Genomic DNA, 15,483 nt, shown 5'->3' on the forward strand with positions numbered 1-15,483 from the left:
GCGCAGCCTGTTTGGTCGATCGACCCCATCACGGCCGCCCCGCCCCGGCCGGACTGGGCAGGGCCGACCCCTCTGCTCCCAGCCCGAGCCCGGCCCTGCCGCAGGGCCCGGGATCCAGGCGGAGCTACACGCCCCCTCCGCTCCCGGCCTCGCGCGATCGAGCGCGCCCGCGGCTCAGCTGGCCAGCCGGGGTCCTTCCCCTGGCTTTAGCTCCAGGGCTATAGGGGTAGGGCACCGAGCAGCGGGTCTCGAGTTGGCTTACAAAACCACCCCTCTGCCAACCCACACTGCCCTCCCGCAAGGATTTTCGTATGTCTGCTGACCCCTTAAACTTTCCAGTGCTTTCTGCTTCCATCTGCAGCTTCTGGCCCTAAGGACCTAAGAGAGGACAAGAGCTTTGGAAAAGGACAGCACGCAGAGATGCCACCCGGAAGGCACCTCGACACTTGCACCAATGCAAACTCCCGAGGACCCCAGCTGGCTCCGGCAAACGTCTCGCGCATTCTTGCGATCGGCTGCGGCGGGTCCCCCAACTTCTCTTGGAGACCGAGAGATATATTAAACCTTAACGATTTTATTGTCCCACTTTCCAGACAGGAACACTGAGGCCAGATGGGGGCGAACCCTTTTCGGACCTGGTGGCGGGACCGCCACCTTTTCAAACTAAAGGTGAGTTTGCAGAGTTCTCCGGGCTCCTCTCCCTGAACCTTGTACCGACGTCTGGGTCCGCACCACCTGGGCCCTGGCAGTGGCCCCGGGGTCGGCGAGGAAGACGAGGCTCCCTGCGAGTGCCCCAGGCCTTACCTCTGCAGCAGAGCGTGTCCTCGCAGAGCGCGCTGGCCGGAGGCCCCAGCAGCGGCAGGGAGGCCCAGGCCAGGGCGCGGGAGGCCGTGCCGCCGGCTCCCATCCCGGACCGGCTTTGCCGCTCCCGGTCCCGCGGGCCTTCCACCCTCCGCGGCACCTGTGGGGCCAGCGCTGTGCCCGCGGTCTCGGCTTCGGGGTCAGTCCCCGGCCAGGCCCGGATGGGCGCTGAGCAGGGCTCCCTCAATTCCTTGGTCTGCCCGGGCTCCGACTCCCACTGCGGCGGCCCCGGCAGGGCGCTATTTTTAGCGAGAGCTGCTCTCCCAGTCCGACAGACAGAACCAGTTAATTCGGCCGCTCGGGAAGGGCCTGCATAGGGAGCTCCCCGGAAAGGCAGCCGCAGCTCTGCTGAAAGCTGATCCTTCGCATTCCTGCCTCTCGAGGCGGGAGGGCGGGAGGACGCCTCTAATTCCAGAGGGAAGCTGGCGTCCTCTCTGAAGGCAGCCCTGGGCCCAAGTGCACGCCCAGGTTGGCTCTAAACTGGCTCCGAAATCTGGCCTGACCTCCTTACACCGACCTCAAGACCTCAAGCTTCCTATGATGTCCCACAACGTGCACACCCGCAGTCCCCCCCTTCTGGCTGATCTCCAGCACTAGGAAGGGCCCTGAAAATGGGGTCTGGGCTCCAGCATCTGCTCACCATCATCACTCAGAAGCTACTTGATGAATGAAGGGGAAGAGGAGTGAACATCAGATACAGGGTCTGTAGACCCTGGACAATAAAGAATTCATGGACAGGGTGGACAATATGGGGTGAATAGATGGGGGTGGCTTTGAAAGCTTGCAGAAGATTTTGAAATCTTACAAAACTCCAAATCCAACACTTTCTGGTTGTGTGACTTTGGCAAGCCACCTCACCTCTGTCCTCAGTTTCCTCTTCTGCAAAAAGGAGTTTGGGGTCCCAAGACAGTCTATGGAATACCCTTTTGTAAGCAAAAGTATTACATCCATTACATGGATGTTCATGTAATGAGTGAAAATGCAAAGAATAAGACATTCGGATCTGCTCTCAAGAAGGCACTTGCTCTTTTAATTCAAAGTATAAGCCTAGAAAGGTACAAGACCAAGTGGTACTGGACTAAGGATAAATAGTCCAGTGAACTAGAATAAAGACTGCAAAAATAGACCCACACATATATGGAAGCAATATTTGGCAGAGGTGACACGGCAGATCTGTGGGGAAAAGGTTCAAATGTCATGGGTGCTGGGCATGGTGCTGCACACCTATAATCCCAGTGTCTCAGAGGCTGAGGCAGGAGGATTGCAGGTTCAAAGTCATTCCCAGCAACTGAGTGAGGCCCTAAGCAACTCAGTCAGACTCTGTCTTAAAATAGAATGCAGAAAATAGCTGGGGATGTGGCTCAGTGGCTAAGTGCCCCTGGGTTCAATCCCCAGTTCTAAAAAAAAAAAAAAAAAAAAAGTGACTTGGGATCCCTATCTCACACCACACATAAAATATCAATTCCAGATGTACTGAAGACTTAAACACACATGCACACAATATAAGAGGAAAGGATTTCTTGAAAAAGATATGAAAAGCACAAATCATCAAGAAAAGGATGGATACATTTAATTAAAATATAAAACTCCTTTTTTTTTTAAACCCAGTGCCTCACACATGTCAAGTGAGCACTCTACACTGGGCCACAACCCCAGCCCCTGAAACTCCTTTTTATCAAGGGAAATATGTGCGACACAAGATCCAAAATATACAAAGGCCTTTCATAAATCAATTTTCAAAAGAAACAATAGAAAATTGGGGAAATATATGAACAGGCAATTTGCAGGAAAGGAACGATGAATGGCCAATAAACATATGCAAAGATCGTTAGCCTCACTTGTAATCCGGGGAAATGCAAAATAAAACCTCTGTAAAGTGTCATTTCCCACTTGTCAGACTGGCACAAAGTGGGGCAGAAGGGACATGGAGCATGGAGAACTCTGGTACCCTGCTGGCTGGAGCAGGGGTGGGTGCAGCCACTCAAGAATGATGTGGCAGCTTTGAAAATACTGAGGGTGCATGTACCCTGGTGACCCAGGCTTTCCTATGGAACATACCTGGAGAGCCTCTTGCTCATTGAAACAATATTTAGGTTAAAGAAGACTCTGAAACAGCCTCAGTGTCTATTATCAGAAGAATGCATAAGCAAATTGTGAAGTGTTCAGAGAAATGCTATACTGCCGTGAAAATGAGTAACTAGAGATTCCTTACGAACTGCCAGTGAAGGGGGGGGGGTGAGTTGCAGACAATCAAATTATATGATATCATTTATACCGATTTTTTAAAACATGCAAAACAAAATACTCTAACATAGAATTGCACAGATGTAGCAAATGCACAAAGACATTCAGAAGCATGATAAATATACCATTCAGCGAAGTATTTACCTCGAGGGGTAGAGGGAGATGTGATAAGGTGGTAGGAGGGGGCTTCTCTTCTCCCATTTTGAGATTTTGCTTCTTGACTGGAATGGTAAATACACAGATTCTGTCTTATTTTTCAAACTTCTGCATATGTGTGTTTCTGGGGATCAAACCCAGAGCCTTATGTAATGTCAGGCAAGCACTCTACCACTAGCTACATCCCAGCCCCCAAACAATTTTAAGGTACAGAGCAAGCATGATGGGAATTTTGGAGTTCTGCTCCAAAACTCACTTTCCTCTTTCTTTCTCCTTGCTCTCCCCGACCCTCCACCCAGGAACATTTTTCCACTGAGCTACATCTCCAACCCTTTTTATTTGTTTGAGACAGGATTTTGCTCACCTGCCCAGTCTGACCTCCAAATTGGGACTCTCTTGTCTCAGCCTCCCGAGGCTCTGAGATTACAAGCGTGAGTGGCCATGCTCAAGATGACTTTCCTCATTTTGATAATACAGTCATAGCGTCTAAGTGCTCAACTCAAAGCCCAAGCATGAACACCTCCATCCCCAATCTCCAATGGAGTCCTTTACACCCTAGCCCCAGTCAACTGGGACTCCTCCCACATACGCATCACCATCCATCAGGCCCTGAAACCTTGCACACTCTCTGAGGCCTTCCTGAATTCACAGACTGTTCACTCTTCCCAGGCCTGGTCCTCCCTATCTGCCCAGCCTGTGCCTATTTCTCCATTACAATCCAGCTCAGGCATTTCAGCTCCTGGGAAGCCCTGGAGGTATTCACTGACTCCTCCAGGTAGAGAGTTTCCACCTGCCCTCTTCGCTGTTTATTACAGTATGGATTGTTGCACCTGGTTAGGAGTCTGTCTCTGGGAGGAGACTGTGAGCTCCTCCAGCCACCAGCCTTGTCTGAGCCACTGAGCAGCCCTGCTGTCTGGGTGGAGCTTGGCTTAGGAAGATGTGTTTAATGAATGAAAGGGCTGAGTAGAACCCAAGTGCTCAGAAACCCACAGGAGTCACGCCAAACTCAAAAGGAGAGCAACCCCACCACCTATTTGGTTGACTGCTTGGTCTTCACTGAACATTCTTCACCATAGTGTGAACTGTAGGGTCAGAGAGAACTGTTCACACCTGGGCTGAACTGTGTTGCCAACTGTGTGAACTGACATGCTATTATATCCCTCTGAGCCTTAGCTTTGGGGTCTACACAACGAGGATGTGACTAGTTGTGACTAGGGCTCATCACAGGAGTTAAGAAAATTCAGTGAGATTACAGAAAGATTACAGACCCTTTTGCAGGGTCAGGTAGCAACTGTGTCAATATTGGCCAAGAGGAAGATATTTGCAGGGAAAAGTGGAAGGAACCGCCTATGAAAAGTGGAGGTCTAGTCAAGCGTGGTGGCTTGGTTTCAACCTACTTGGAGGCTGGGGCAGGAGGATCTCTTGAGTCTATGAGTTTGAGACCAGCCTGGGTGACATAGCAATACTGTTTCCAAAACGAAAAGGAAGGAAGAGAGATAAAACTATCTGTTCACCGATTCTCAACAAAAGCATGCATCCGGAGGCTGGTTGGAGCTGGGATGGCCAGAAGCATGCTCCCAGTTCCTGCTCCTAGCACTGCTTCCTCTGTCCTCTGCCCCTGGCCATCCCACCCCCTGCTCCAACACACACCTCGGAAATGATTAGCTGCACAGCATTTCAGAATCCTAGGCCCTCCTCTCGGTCTCCCCTATCCACTCTGGCCCCCTCCAATCTGCTCTCACATGTATCCCAGGGAGGCCAATCTGGGCCCATCTTTTCCTTGCCGGCTTCCATCTGTAGGGGCGTCAGAGCCTGTGGCACCTTCCCCAGGGATGTGTCTGAAGTGATTTACCAAATGCACTGTATATGCAAAATCTACATATGTCCACTTGTCGGGAGCTTCCATCAAAGCAACACACAGGATTGCAAATGGCTTATGGTCCAGACTCTAGACGATGAATTGGATGGCGTTACAGTCTGTACATGCAAACAAATATATAAAATTGACAGGGCCGTGTGGTCACTGAGAATGAACAACACTGTGTGCTTCAAGGGATCTGGCGACAGACTGTCTGAGCTAAGGAGCCAATTGTCTTTGATCCGGGTCTCACTGGACCACATAATATTATCCTGGTGACATAGATATGAGCCACCCATGGTACTTTGTCCCATGCAAATGTCTGCCATCTTTCTTTGTGGCTCTCAGGAAGGCCATCAATGACTTCCTTGTTGGGAACACCAAAGAATACTTTCCCATCTTCATCTAGCCCCATCTCTTGGCCAAACTTAACCCCATGAAAACTTCTGCTCTCTTCTTACCACACTCTCCCAGTTTTTCTCCTGGTTCCCTGGTTACTCCTTCCACTCTTTGGCTACCTCGTTTTACTACAGTGGACCATAAGAGTTGGAGGGGAGACTGTCAGAGCCCTGTATCCTCAACTTTGCATGGCTCTCACAGCTTCAACCCCCGGGCTCATGCCAGTAATTCCCACACAGTCCCTTCCACACAGCCTGGGCACCGTGGTCTCTTGCCAGGACCTCAGTAAGCGCTGACCTGGTTCCCTGCCTCTGTCTGCCTGTCTCCATCTTGGTTGTGTCCATTGATTCTCCCCAGGAGGTTTTCCAAGCAGGAATACAACCACGTCACCCCCACCCCTGTTAAAAGGTCTCAATGGCTTCTTACAGCTTCGTGTGGCCTACCAAACACTGGGTCTGCCCCCCCATCCATCTCTCCAGCCCATTTCCTGACATCTTCCCTCTCCCTCCCTCTCCACCCCAAGCCACTCCAGCCAACTTCCAGGTCCTCAAATATGCAACATTCCTGCCCATGACCTGCCTACCAGGTTCCCCTGTCCAGAACCTTTCTCTGTCCCCTCCCCTCCTGGACCCAGTTAACTCTTCCAACGGCATCTTAATGTCACTTCCTTGGGGCAGTCTTCCCTGGCCTCCAGACTGTACCCCATAGCCCTGGGTGCGTTCCTTCCCGGTGCTTATCACCTGATGAAACGTCACCATCCTCCCCGAGCATGCGGATCACGCTTGGTTTTGCTCATTGCTGCACCTGGTCCCGTGCCCAGCAAGGACCCCAGCACATAATAGGTGCTCTATGGATGTTGGCTGATGAATGGATGAATCCATGTTTGCTTGTACACCTCCCCTGATGGGCTCTACTTATCATGGCTGGACACTGTTACCAGAGATTTCTACACCTAGGTCCACTGATATGTCAGCATACTTGGACGCTTTTCCAGTTGCTTTGTGTGTTCTATCGTTTAATTCTCACAACCACCTTTGAGGATGTTCTGATATTGTCTATGTCCCTTTAATATGAGGAAACTGAGGCTCAGAGAGTACAAGCAAATTGAGCAAGATCACACAGCATGTAAATGGCAGAGCTGGTGCTCACATCCACATCTGTGGGATTCTAAACCCGGGGCTTGGTAACCACTGGGCAGCACCACCCTTTTCTGCATACTATTCTGTAGTAGTCTAAGTTAATTCATAACTTAATCTCCCCAGGGGAAGGCAGGACCTTCCTGGATGGAAATAAGATTCAAAATCTCATCCACGAAGCATCAAACTGTGTACACCAAACCCACCAGAATCCCTGGGCAAGGGGGGACATGAGTGGAGGCGAGGGAAGGATAGGGAAGCGCGCTCACCCGGTGCCCGTGCAGAGCAGTGATGGTCAGGAAGAGCGAAGAGCAGAAACGGACAGAGCTCACTGCTGCCTCTGAGGAGTTTGAGAGTTAAATATCAGGTGGAGGGTGGCTGTGAGAGACAGGAGGCATGAAGGAGGACCACCTGCTCCTGACAGAAAGGCCCCTATTCCAGCACAGCCCTGTCCGGGCCTCACTAGCCCCCCCCCCCATTTGAATCCACCCTACCCCCAGGGTTTCTCCCACACCCACCCCGCTATTGACAGATTCCCCAAGTGCCTAGTCAGGGTCAGCTCCCCTTCCCCCATGCCAGGCTCCAGTCTGGGTGCTGGGGATGCAGGTAAAGAGAAGAGTGAGGTGCTCCCAGATGCAGGGGGCAGAGACAGGCAGCAGTGTCCCCAGGGACCACCTGTGTGCTGGCCCTGTGGCCCACATGTGATAGTCCCAGGTGGCTGCTAAGCCTAAGACAGAGGTGGCTGTGGGTCCCTGAGGCCAACCTGGGCAGCACAGGTGGTTCAGGAAGGGCTCCTGAAGAGATGACCTGTGAGTGTGTCTTAAAGGAGAGAGATGACAGGCAGCCAAGAAAGGGCAGCCTTTGCAAAAGCATGAGCAGAGGGGAGCACGCGGGGGGCCGGGGGCAGTTTATAGTCAAGACCACTGGGCATCAGGGATGAGGGGCAGCCAAGGGAGAGGGGAGGGAAGAGAACAGTGTGGGTCACCAGGTCCCTGAGCACAGTGCCCAGGGGCTGGGACTTTGAGGAGGCCACTGGGAGATCCCAGGGCCGGGAGGGACATGGACGACCCTTGAGTTTTACATGAATCTCTTCATCTGGAGGAGGAGGAGGGACTTAAAGGAAACAGACTGGAGACCAGCAAGAGCATGGTCCAGGGAGTGGCCGGGAGGTGCAGCAGGAGGACAGACAGCTCAGTGAGTAGTTCGGTCAGAAAGAAAATCCCAGACTGGATGGTTGCTGGAGGGGAATTTTGGGGTGGGGATGGACCGTGGGCTACTCAGCACTAATCCCCCTTCTAGAAGGAAGGAACCATTTTACCAGATGTGGAAGGCTGCTAGAAGATGTCCTTTAGCTGTCAGCTCTTTGGGGTTACCCCTGATGAAGAAAGCCATCTCACTAAAGGTGATACTCCCTGGGATGTCCTACATCCAGGGACTGACCCACCCAGGAGCATGATGACCTGGCCCCTCGGCACTACCCAGGACCACTCTGAAGGGCCATCCTGGGTCCAGACACAGGGTGAATGGGACCTCCATTGAGACTGCACGCAGCTCAGCTTTGCCCAAACACCACTGCTGCCCGTCCCCTGCACGGGTCCACAGCCTGAGCACAGGCCCCAGCGAGCCTCCTGCACACAGAAACATCTCAGACCCGGCTTTCTGGGGTTGAAATGGTGACGGTGAGGACAGAAAGCAATTGCTAGGTGCCCCCGTGAAAATGACCCAGTAGATAGTGCGACTTCAAAGTTGCCAGGGAGAAAGGTGAGCAGTACTCAAGAGAACAGGTGTGGTCCTGGGACAGGTGGAGAGGCTGGCTCTTCCTGAGACAGAAGCAGAAATTGGAGTCAACTTTGGGTAGAGATGGGGTCAGGAAGTAGAGGGAGTCAGAGTCTTCACTTTTTTTTCATTTTTCCTCCTTTGCAGATGGAAGGAAGTAACGTTGGCTATTGGGGGAGGGTAGATAGTAAAATAATTATGCAAGAAAATAATTACCAGGGGCACAGTATCTATTGCCACTGTAGTAGTAAGGAGTGCAGGGCCTCAGTGGGTGGGTGGGATTCTGCCAGCCTGTGTGCCGATAGGGGCAGAGAGGACCCAGCCAGGGATGATGTGAGGGACTGGGGATAGGATTCCTAAATTATATACAAGATGTCCAGTTAAATGTTACTTGTTTAGTATAAGGACATCTTTTGCAATATTTGGATACACTTATGCAAAAAATCATCCATTGTTTACCTCGTTCCTTTCTGACCCCTTCATACACTGGATGGGCCACAGACTTCAGCCCAGGTAGTTCTCAGATTCTCCCCTTCCCCTCTCTTGCTCAAACACCTCCAGGCTCACCATTGTCCAAACCATCAATGGGTCATTTGAGGCCCTCTGTTTTCTGATCTTTAGCCATCCTCTCCACCCCATCCCGCATCCTTGGACATTTGGTCCAGGTCTCCTGCCTCTTAGTTTTTTGCTTTAGCCATTTCCTCTGCTTATAAAGTCCTCTCCCCAAGTCCACTCTGCCAGGAAGCCTCCTAGGTCTAGATCCCTCCTGGTGGGAGGAAGTAGTCAGAAGCACCTTGGGCGAGTCCTTTCACTCTGAACCTTGGCTCTAAATGGGCTCGATACTGCCTCTCTCATCCAGCTGCTGAAGGGATGAGAGATAGTGTTTAGAAAGGGTCAAGCACACTCTCGGATGTGGTACTCTCCCTGCCTCTGGCCAGATCCCTGCCTGGCACTCCAGGGCGTAAATGCACATTTGCTGGATTGCATTGACTCAAAGGTTCTGAGCTTTTACATTTCAACTTGCTTCTCAGAATTACCAGACCCAAGAGTGGAATGTAGACAAATTCAATTTCCTATATTAAGATGATCTGAAAAGAGATGAGTAATGAGGCCACTATAATTCTGATGGCATAACAGGTTTTTCCCTCAGTCGACGATGGGCCAAACCGGTTCCCCCTGAAGGGCCCCTTTTAGAATCAAACATGGCGCCCAGCCGCTCCAGCTGGAAGTAGGTAATATCCGCCACACACATTTCTGTCTCAAGCCCCCCCCAATCCCAGACCACAAAAGGTGATTTCTTGGAACCATTAGCATAATTACCTGACTGCAATGCTATAGAGAAGCGATTAGATGAGCCTGTGATTTTTGCACAGTTATTTGTCTCAAGTAAGTCACCTGAAGTTCATCTGCCATGAGGATTCATGGCTGCATTCTGTAATCGTAGGGAATTATTTTGCTAATAACAGAGGTACCTTGATCTAATTTAGTTTTAATGCCAAGAGGTGCCCTCCCAGAATAATCAGCTTCAGGCCAATTCCAATTTCCAGGTTTGTTACACATTCTGGAGAGAAGATTCAATTCAAGGAGGCTGAAGTTACTTCTTTATCACCTAAAGTCATCTAGGGGCGAAATGGATCCTACCTCTACGTGTTTGTAGAAAAATGCAGGGAGAGGCCCAGCCGCAGGGAGCCAGGGTGGGCTCCCAGCCAAGAGGAACCACTGGGTCAGGTTCAATCCATTAGGTATTCCTGGAAGAGCCCTCCTTTTTCTTTCATTCATTCATTATCTCATTCGTTCTTTTCTTCCATTTCTGGGGTCTCTCCTCAGCACAACCTGGTCTGTGCTGTTATTGGATGCAGCAATGACAAATACGGGTGCCAATCTGTTCCAAAAGCATTAACACTTATCAAGCCATTATGTCCTGTGAGCCAGGTGGGAGCTGCTATTGTACCCATTCTGCAGGTGAGGAAACTGAGGCAGAGAGGTTAAGAAACTTGTCTCAGTTCAGACAGCAGTTAAAGATACAGCTGGGATTTAAATTTCCCCCAAGGTCACAGGCAAGGTAGAATCCACACAAGGCATGATTCAAGCCCCCTGCTCTGTGCTCTCTTTCAGGAGACAGGGGTGTCATTAGCTTCATTTTATTGAGGAAGAAACAGAGTCTGGCGGGGCTTTGAATTGGCCAAGGTCAATGCAGGGAGTACATGGAGGAGTTGGGACTTGAACCCTGAGATTCTGATTCTGAACCTGGTGCTGCCTTGGCCAAAGCTGGGAAATATGTGCAGTGTCTTTTGATATCTTTGTTAGAGGCTGGGTTTAAGGTAATTACCCAAGTGCCGGGTGACCTGCAGTCCAGCTCTGATCCCTTGGGGCAGTTCCTCTTCTCCACCCCCACCTCTGGCCCTAGAAACTCAGTCCTTTTGTTCCTGTTACCAAACAAACCCGACTGTCAGATTCCTGTTCCTTCATTCACATGTTTATGCTTTCAACAGAAGGCTGTCTGGTTCTGCAGGACGGCCAGGGGGTAGCTGTGACTCTGTCCCCACCCCCCCAGTCCTCCCTGGGGGAGAGAATGGGGTGAATGGGGTCTTCCTCCATAGAGGTGGTTGGAAAACCACTGGGCTGGATCGTCTGTTGGCTCCTGGGGTTCCCAGAGCCAGGGACCTGGGCTCACTGATGACCAGTGACATCTGCAGGGCTGGAAAGCTGCTAAATGCCCACCTGAGACCCCGCCCCACCTGCCTGAACACCTGTCCTGCTTTGTTGACAGCGTCAAGGGCCAAATCTTAGAAGGACCTGTCAGCAAGGCCAGCTGGGCTCAAGATGCCACCCCTGGGGCAATGAGCAGTCCAGGAGCCCAGCCACAAAGAGATGGTGCCTACACCCAGGCTCAGGGTAGGGGTCAGCCAGCCCTGGCACTGGCTTCGGGGACAGGCTACTTCCCCACCCCGGTTGCCCATTAGTCTTCTCTCCTGTCTTCTCCCTTTTTGAAGCCATAATTGTTTATACTCCGTCCCTCCTTCCTCCAACAAGTGTCCCTATTCACCACTTTCTGTTGAGGCTACAGGAGAATGAGACAAAACTCCCGTGTGACCTCAGGACAGAGCCTTCACAGATGGCTGCATCCCGAGGTGATGGGCGCCACCCACGCCCTGGGCATGCAGTTACTGGGGTTGGGAAGGCTTCCTGGAGGCAGTGGCAGCCAAAGGGGCACCAGCATGTGAGTGGGAGCTGGCGGGTGTCAGGGAACCACAGGCAGGAGGGAGGCAGATGTTTTAAGCCTCAGGGAGAGGGGCACGAAACTGGGGAGGCCGAGGAAGCCTGAGTGTTTAGGAGCCATCAGCCACTCTGTCTGGCTGAAGCATGGGCATTGGTGGCCATCTGCAGATGGAGTAAGGGAGGCCATCCAGGATACAGGCAGCAGGTCGCCAAGGGTCAAGAGCCTGGAAATGTCGGGGTGTGGTGATGCACACCTGTAATCCCAGCAACTGCGGGGGGTAAAGCAGGAGGATCCGAAATTCAAGGCCAGCCTCAGAAATTTACGGAGCTCCTGTCTCAAAATAAAAAGAGCTGGGGATGTAGCTCTTCCCCAGTACTGGTACGGGGTGGTGGTGGGGGGCTGGGGAATTGATCCTGAGAGTCATGGGCCAGTGGGGGTTTTCAGCAGGGGAGGGAGCAGGATTCGAGTTTAGAAGCTCATCTGAGTGCACAGGGAGGACTGAGGGGGGTGGCACTGTGAACACGCAGATTCCCTCCCTCCCCCTTCTCTCCTCCCCAGCCCCCAACCTCCCTGATACAGTGTGAGTGTGTCCCCCCCCCAAACACACACACAACACGCGAATAGAAGGAAGGGGGATTCCGAGCTGCCTGCTGCTCATCTGTCCTGGCCGACCCAAGCCTGGAAGGCAGCCCCTGACCTCTCACCTCCTGGACCAGGGTCAAGAGGCCTTCAACACTCCATCTCCCGCCCCAGGCTTGGTTTTGGCGCCCTCTGCAAAGCGCCTGCTTGTGAACAGAGGCTCTGGCAAAAGGGCAGCTCCCAGCCCCCCTCCAGCCCCTTCAGTCTGAATCCTGCCTCTCACAAGCCCTTTCCCCAGCCCTGCAGCCCCTCTTGGCTCAGGGTGGTTGTGCCCACCCCACTCCCAAAGCCCCACGCTGTGGGGGAGGGGGAGGTCCTCTCCCCAAACACAAGCTCTTTTGTTCCAGCGCCGTGGCTTGGCCCTCAGCCCTGCGCCCGCTGCCCCGCACTGGTCTCCTGGTGGAGCTTGCCTTGCTCTTAATGAGCCCCGGGTCAGCAGAACGCTGGCATGCAGGGCTGGGGCTCAGGCCACTCCTGCCCAAGCTCGGGACTCTGCCCCTGCCCTGCTCAAACCCCTTCCACAGCGCCCGCCTACTCCAGGTAGCTAGCACACAGGCCTAGGGGTGCTGCTGGTCAGCGGGATGGTAAAGCCTGTCACCCCCAGGGCCGCCTGGGGCCTGGCCAGCTGTGTGGGCCATCAAGAAACGGGCTTCGCTCGGGCTGGGAAGTCCTGAAGCTCACGTCCACCTCTGTTGGGGCTGCTTCCTTTGCTGGGGGGACCCTCCCTGCTGCACTGAACTAAATCTCAATTCTTTCCACCCCCTTTTCCCAGCAGGGACAGTCCCAGCAGCCCCTCCCAGAAGCCCCCTTAGACTCCCTGATTCCTTGATCAGCCCCACCAGCCTCGCCCCCTGCTGGGTCCCCATTTGCCCTTCTACACCAGGCGCAGTGGAGGTGAGTGGAGACCCCAGGCCCCCTGCAGCTCACACAGGCCCCTCCTACCTCCCCCTGGAGTGGGACAGTCCCATGGGGTGCTTAGTACAGACTCAGAATAGCAGTGAACCGTGGGAAGCCCATGGGCTTTGGAGCACGCGGACCAGGGCTGGAATCTGGACTCTGCCCCTCCTAGCTACGACTCGGGGCAATCTCCAGGCCTCTCTGCCTCGGTGGCCTCTATAAACTGGGAGGGGGCTTCCAGTGAGAGCTGTGTGGGCCCACGTGTCTCCTTTCCTCTGTTCTCTGGTTCAGCTTCTCAAGGTGCAAGAGGAAGATCGGGGTTGCCCTCCTAGATGCTGGGAGAGCCCTGGGCTGCTGAGGACACAGGGGAGTGGGGGGACTGACAGACACCTCTAAAGCCACCACCAGCAACACTGTTGCCCCCTGGACTCCTGGCTGCCTGGACTCTCTCCCTTCCAGTCTCCTCCTGCTGGGACTGGACCTCCCAGAAGTGGGCAGCCAACTCGGTTCACCTGAGCGGCTCAGGGGAGGGGGCCAGGTGAAGGTGGGGTTGAGGGTCTTAGAGATTCTGGAAAGACTCATCAGAACACATTCCCTCCCTGTTTGAAACCATTCATGCAGAATAAAGCCCAAGCTCTGGGCCTAGCACCCGAAGTCTCCCTCCTGGTCCTGCTGACCTCTCCAGACTCCAGCCTCCTCTGCCCATCTGGACCTGGGTCCAGTCAACCGAACTGCCTGAGGTTCCCAGAGAGGCTGCTGTGTGGCTCTCAACTCCTGCCCTTTCTCTTGCGGTTCCCTTTGCCTGCTCACCAGGCCCACGCTAGCTGGGACACACCTCAGGCTCACCTTTCCTGCGCTGTCATGGGAACTGTGAACGCCTGTTCTGAGCTCCTCCCTGAGACCAGATCCAGCCCGAGGCTCCCCAGGGAGCCTGGTACCAAGCTGAGAGACCGAGAGCTGTTGGGAGTGAATTAAGGAGGCTGGGAGTGGGACCCTGGGCTCCAGCGATCCTCCGGTCCAGCGTCTGCCCCTTAGAACTGAGCGGCCTGTGGGGTCCAGGGGAGGCAGGGGGGTGGAACATTCCAGTGCCTGGGCAGCCTCTACACTAACTGAATCTCAATCTCTAGAGCAAGGCTGGGTATCATCCCAAGGCCCAGCAAGGATTGGAATACTCTGGAAATTCTGGGGCAGCCCGGGTCCCCTCCTGCCACCCAGATGAGGCTGCACCCTGCCAGAGGCTCCAGATGCTCTTTAATACCACTCTGTGTGCTGAACTGACCCAGCCCCCTCACTTAGCTTGCAAAGTACTTTTACTTGTATCGAATCACTCCACCATTCATTATTCATTCAACAAACATTCAGGGGAAAGTGCTGGAGCTACAGAGTTGAAGCTCTGAGGTGTGTGCAGCAGGGACAGACACACACGAACAGGTTGACAGACAAGGCCATCGGGAGTGACAAGGCTGCCTCAGAGCCCTGAGAGGAATGGTGACTTACAGAGGTCCCTTGGTCTGGGATAGGGCCTGCATGGAGCAGGGGTGACGGAGGCCCCGGTGGGGGCTGGCAAAGGGCAGAGGTGCAAACACAGGAGGGGGGTGAAAGGTGCAGAGGTGTGGAGAGGTGGACGATGTTTGGTCAGCTGTCTTGGTGACCTCGCTGAGGACCACACGGGCAGGGAGGAAGCAGAGACCAGAGGAGGAAGGAGGCCGGACATGGTCAGGAGGAGCAAGGAAAGGGTGGGAGAGACTGGGAGGGCCCACGAAGATGCTGTAGGGGACAGAGCCCAGTGGGCAGGACTGGCTTCTAGGGGGGAGTTGAGTGAAGAGTGAGGCCTGCAGCAAAGCACAGGCGGACTCAGAAGAGTCCAGCTGGAGAGGCCGAGGTGGGTCGAGCTCGCTGCCCACTTACTGCTGCACACAGTAGGCTGTCACCTGTGGGTGCAGCCAAGCCCTGAGGGAATGGGAGGAGGCAGAGAGACACAGAGATAGATGGCCAGACAGACAGAGACTGAGACAGAGACGGGAAGTCTCTGACAGGCTGCCCAGGCCCGCGGCTGTCAGAGGCCAGTCTGAAAGGAGAGCCCGGGAGGGGCAGACAGCCTGTTGAGGGCCACAGCCGAGTCGGGATGACCATGGCATATTGCCAGAAGGGAGTGGTTGAGAGGTGAGCCAGCGAGCCTTTGAGATGATGATGGTTATGTTAAGCTGTGGATTCAATTGTATATAGACCTTTACTGTCCGGCAATAGGGCGGCTCCTGCGGCCTCGGGAGCCTGCTACTTTGGAGTTCCCGTGGAGT

At 53.7% G+C, this 15,483-nt stretch overlaps 1 protein-coding gene and 1 long non-coding RNA gene across 3 annotated transcripts in view; one reads left to right on the forward strand and one right to left on the reverse strand.

The window, feature by feature from the left end:
• Positions 1-15,483, reverse strand: part of LOC107152123 (DAB2 interacting protein) — a 187,655-nt gene that overhangs the window by 163,536 nt on the left and 8,636 nt on the right. Inside the window, exon 1 of one of the 2 annotated variants that reach the window (XM_048813151.1) lies at positions 805-975. The exons of the other annotated variant lie outside the window; for it this stretch is intronic. The gene's annotated coding sequence lies outside the window, so the exon portion shown is untranslated. Of the gene's footprint in view, positions 1-804; positions 976-15,483 lie in introns of those variants that run through there. 2 annotated transcript variants of the gene reach the window in all.
• On the forward strand, positions 13-2,743 carry LOC125619659. Its single transcript, XR_007351192.1, has 2 exons — positions 13-226; positions 362-2,743. It is a non-coding gene; the product is annotated as an uncharacterized LOC125619659 (long non-coding RNA).

This window comes from Marmota marmota, unplaced genomic scaffold (assembly GCF_001458135.2).
Source record: "Marmota marmota marmota unplaced genomic scaffold, marMar, whole genome shotgun sequence".
Taxonomy (NCBI): Eukaryota; Metazoa; Chordata; class Mammalia; order Rodentia; family Sciuridae; genus Marmota; species Marmota marmota.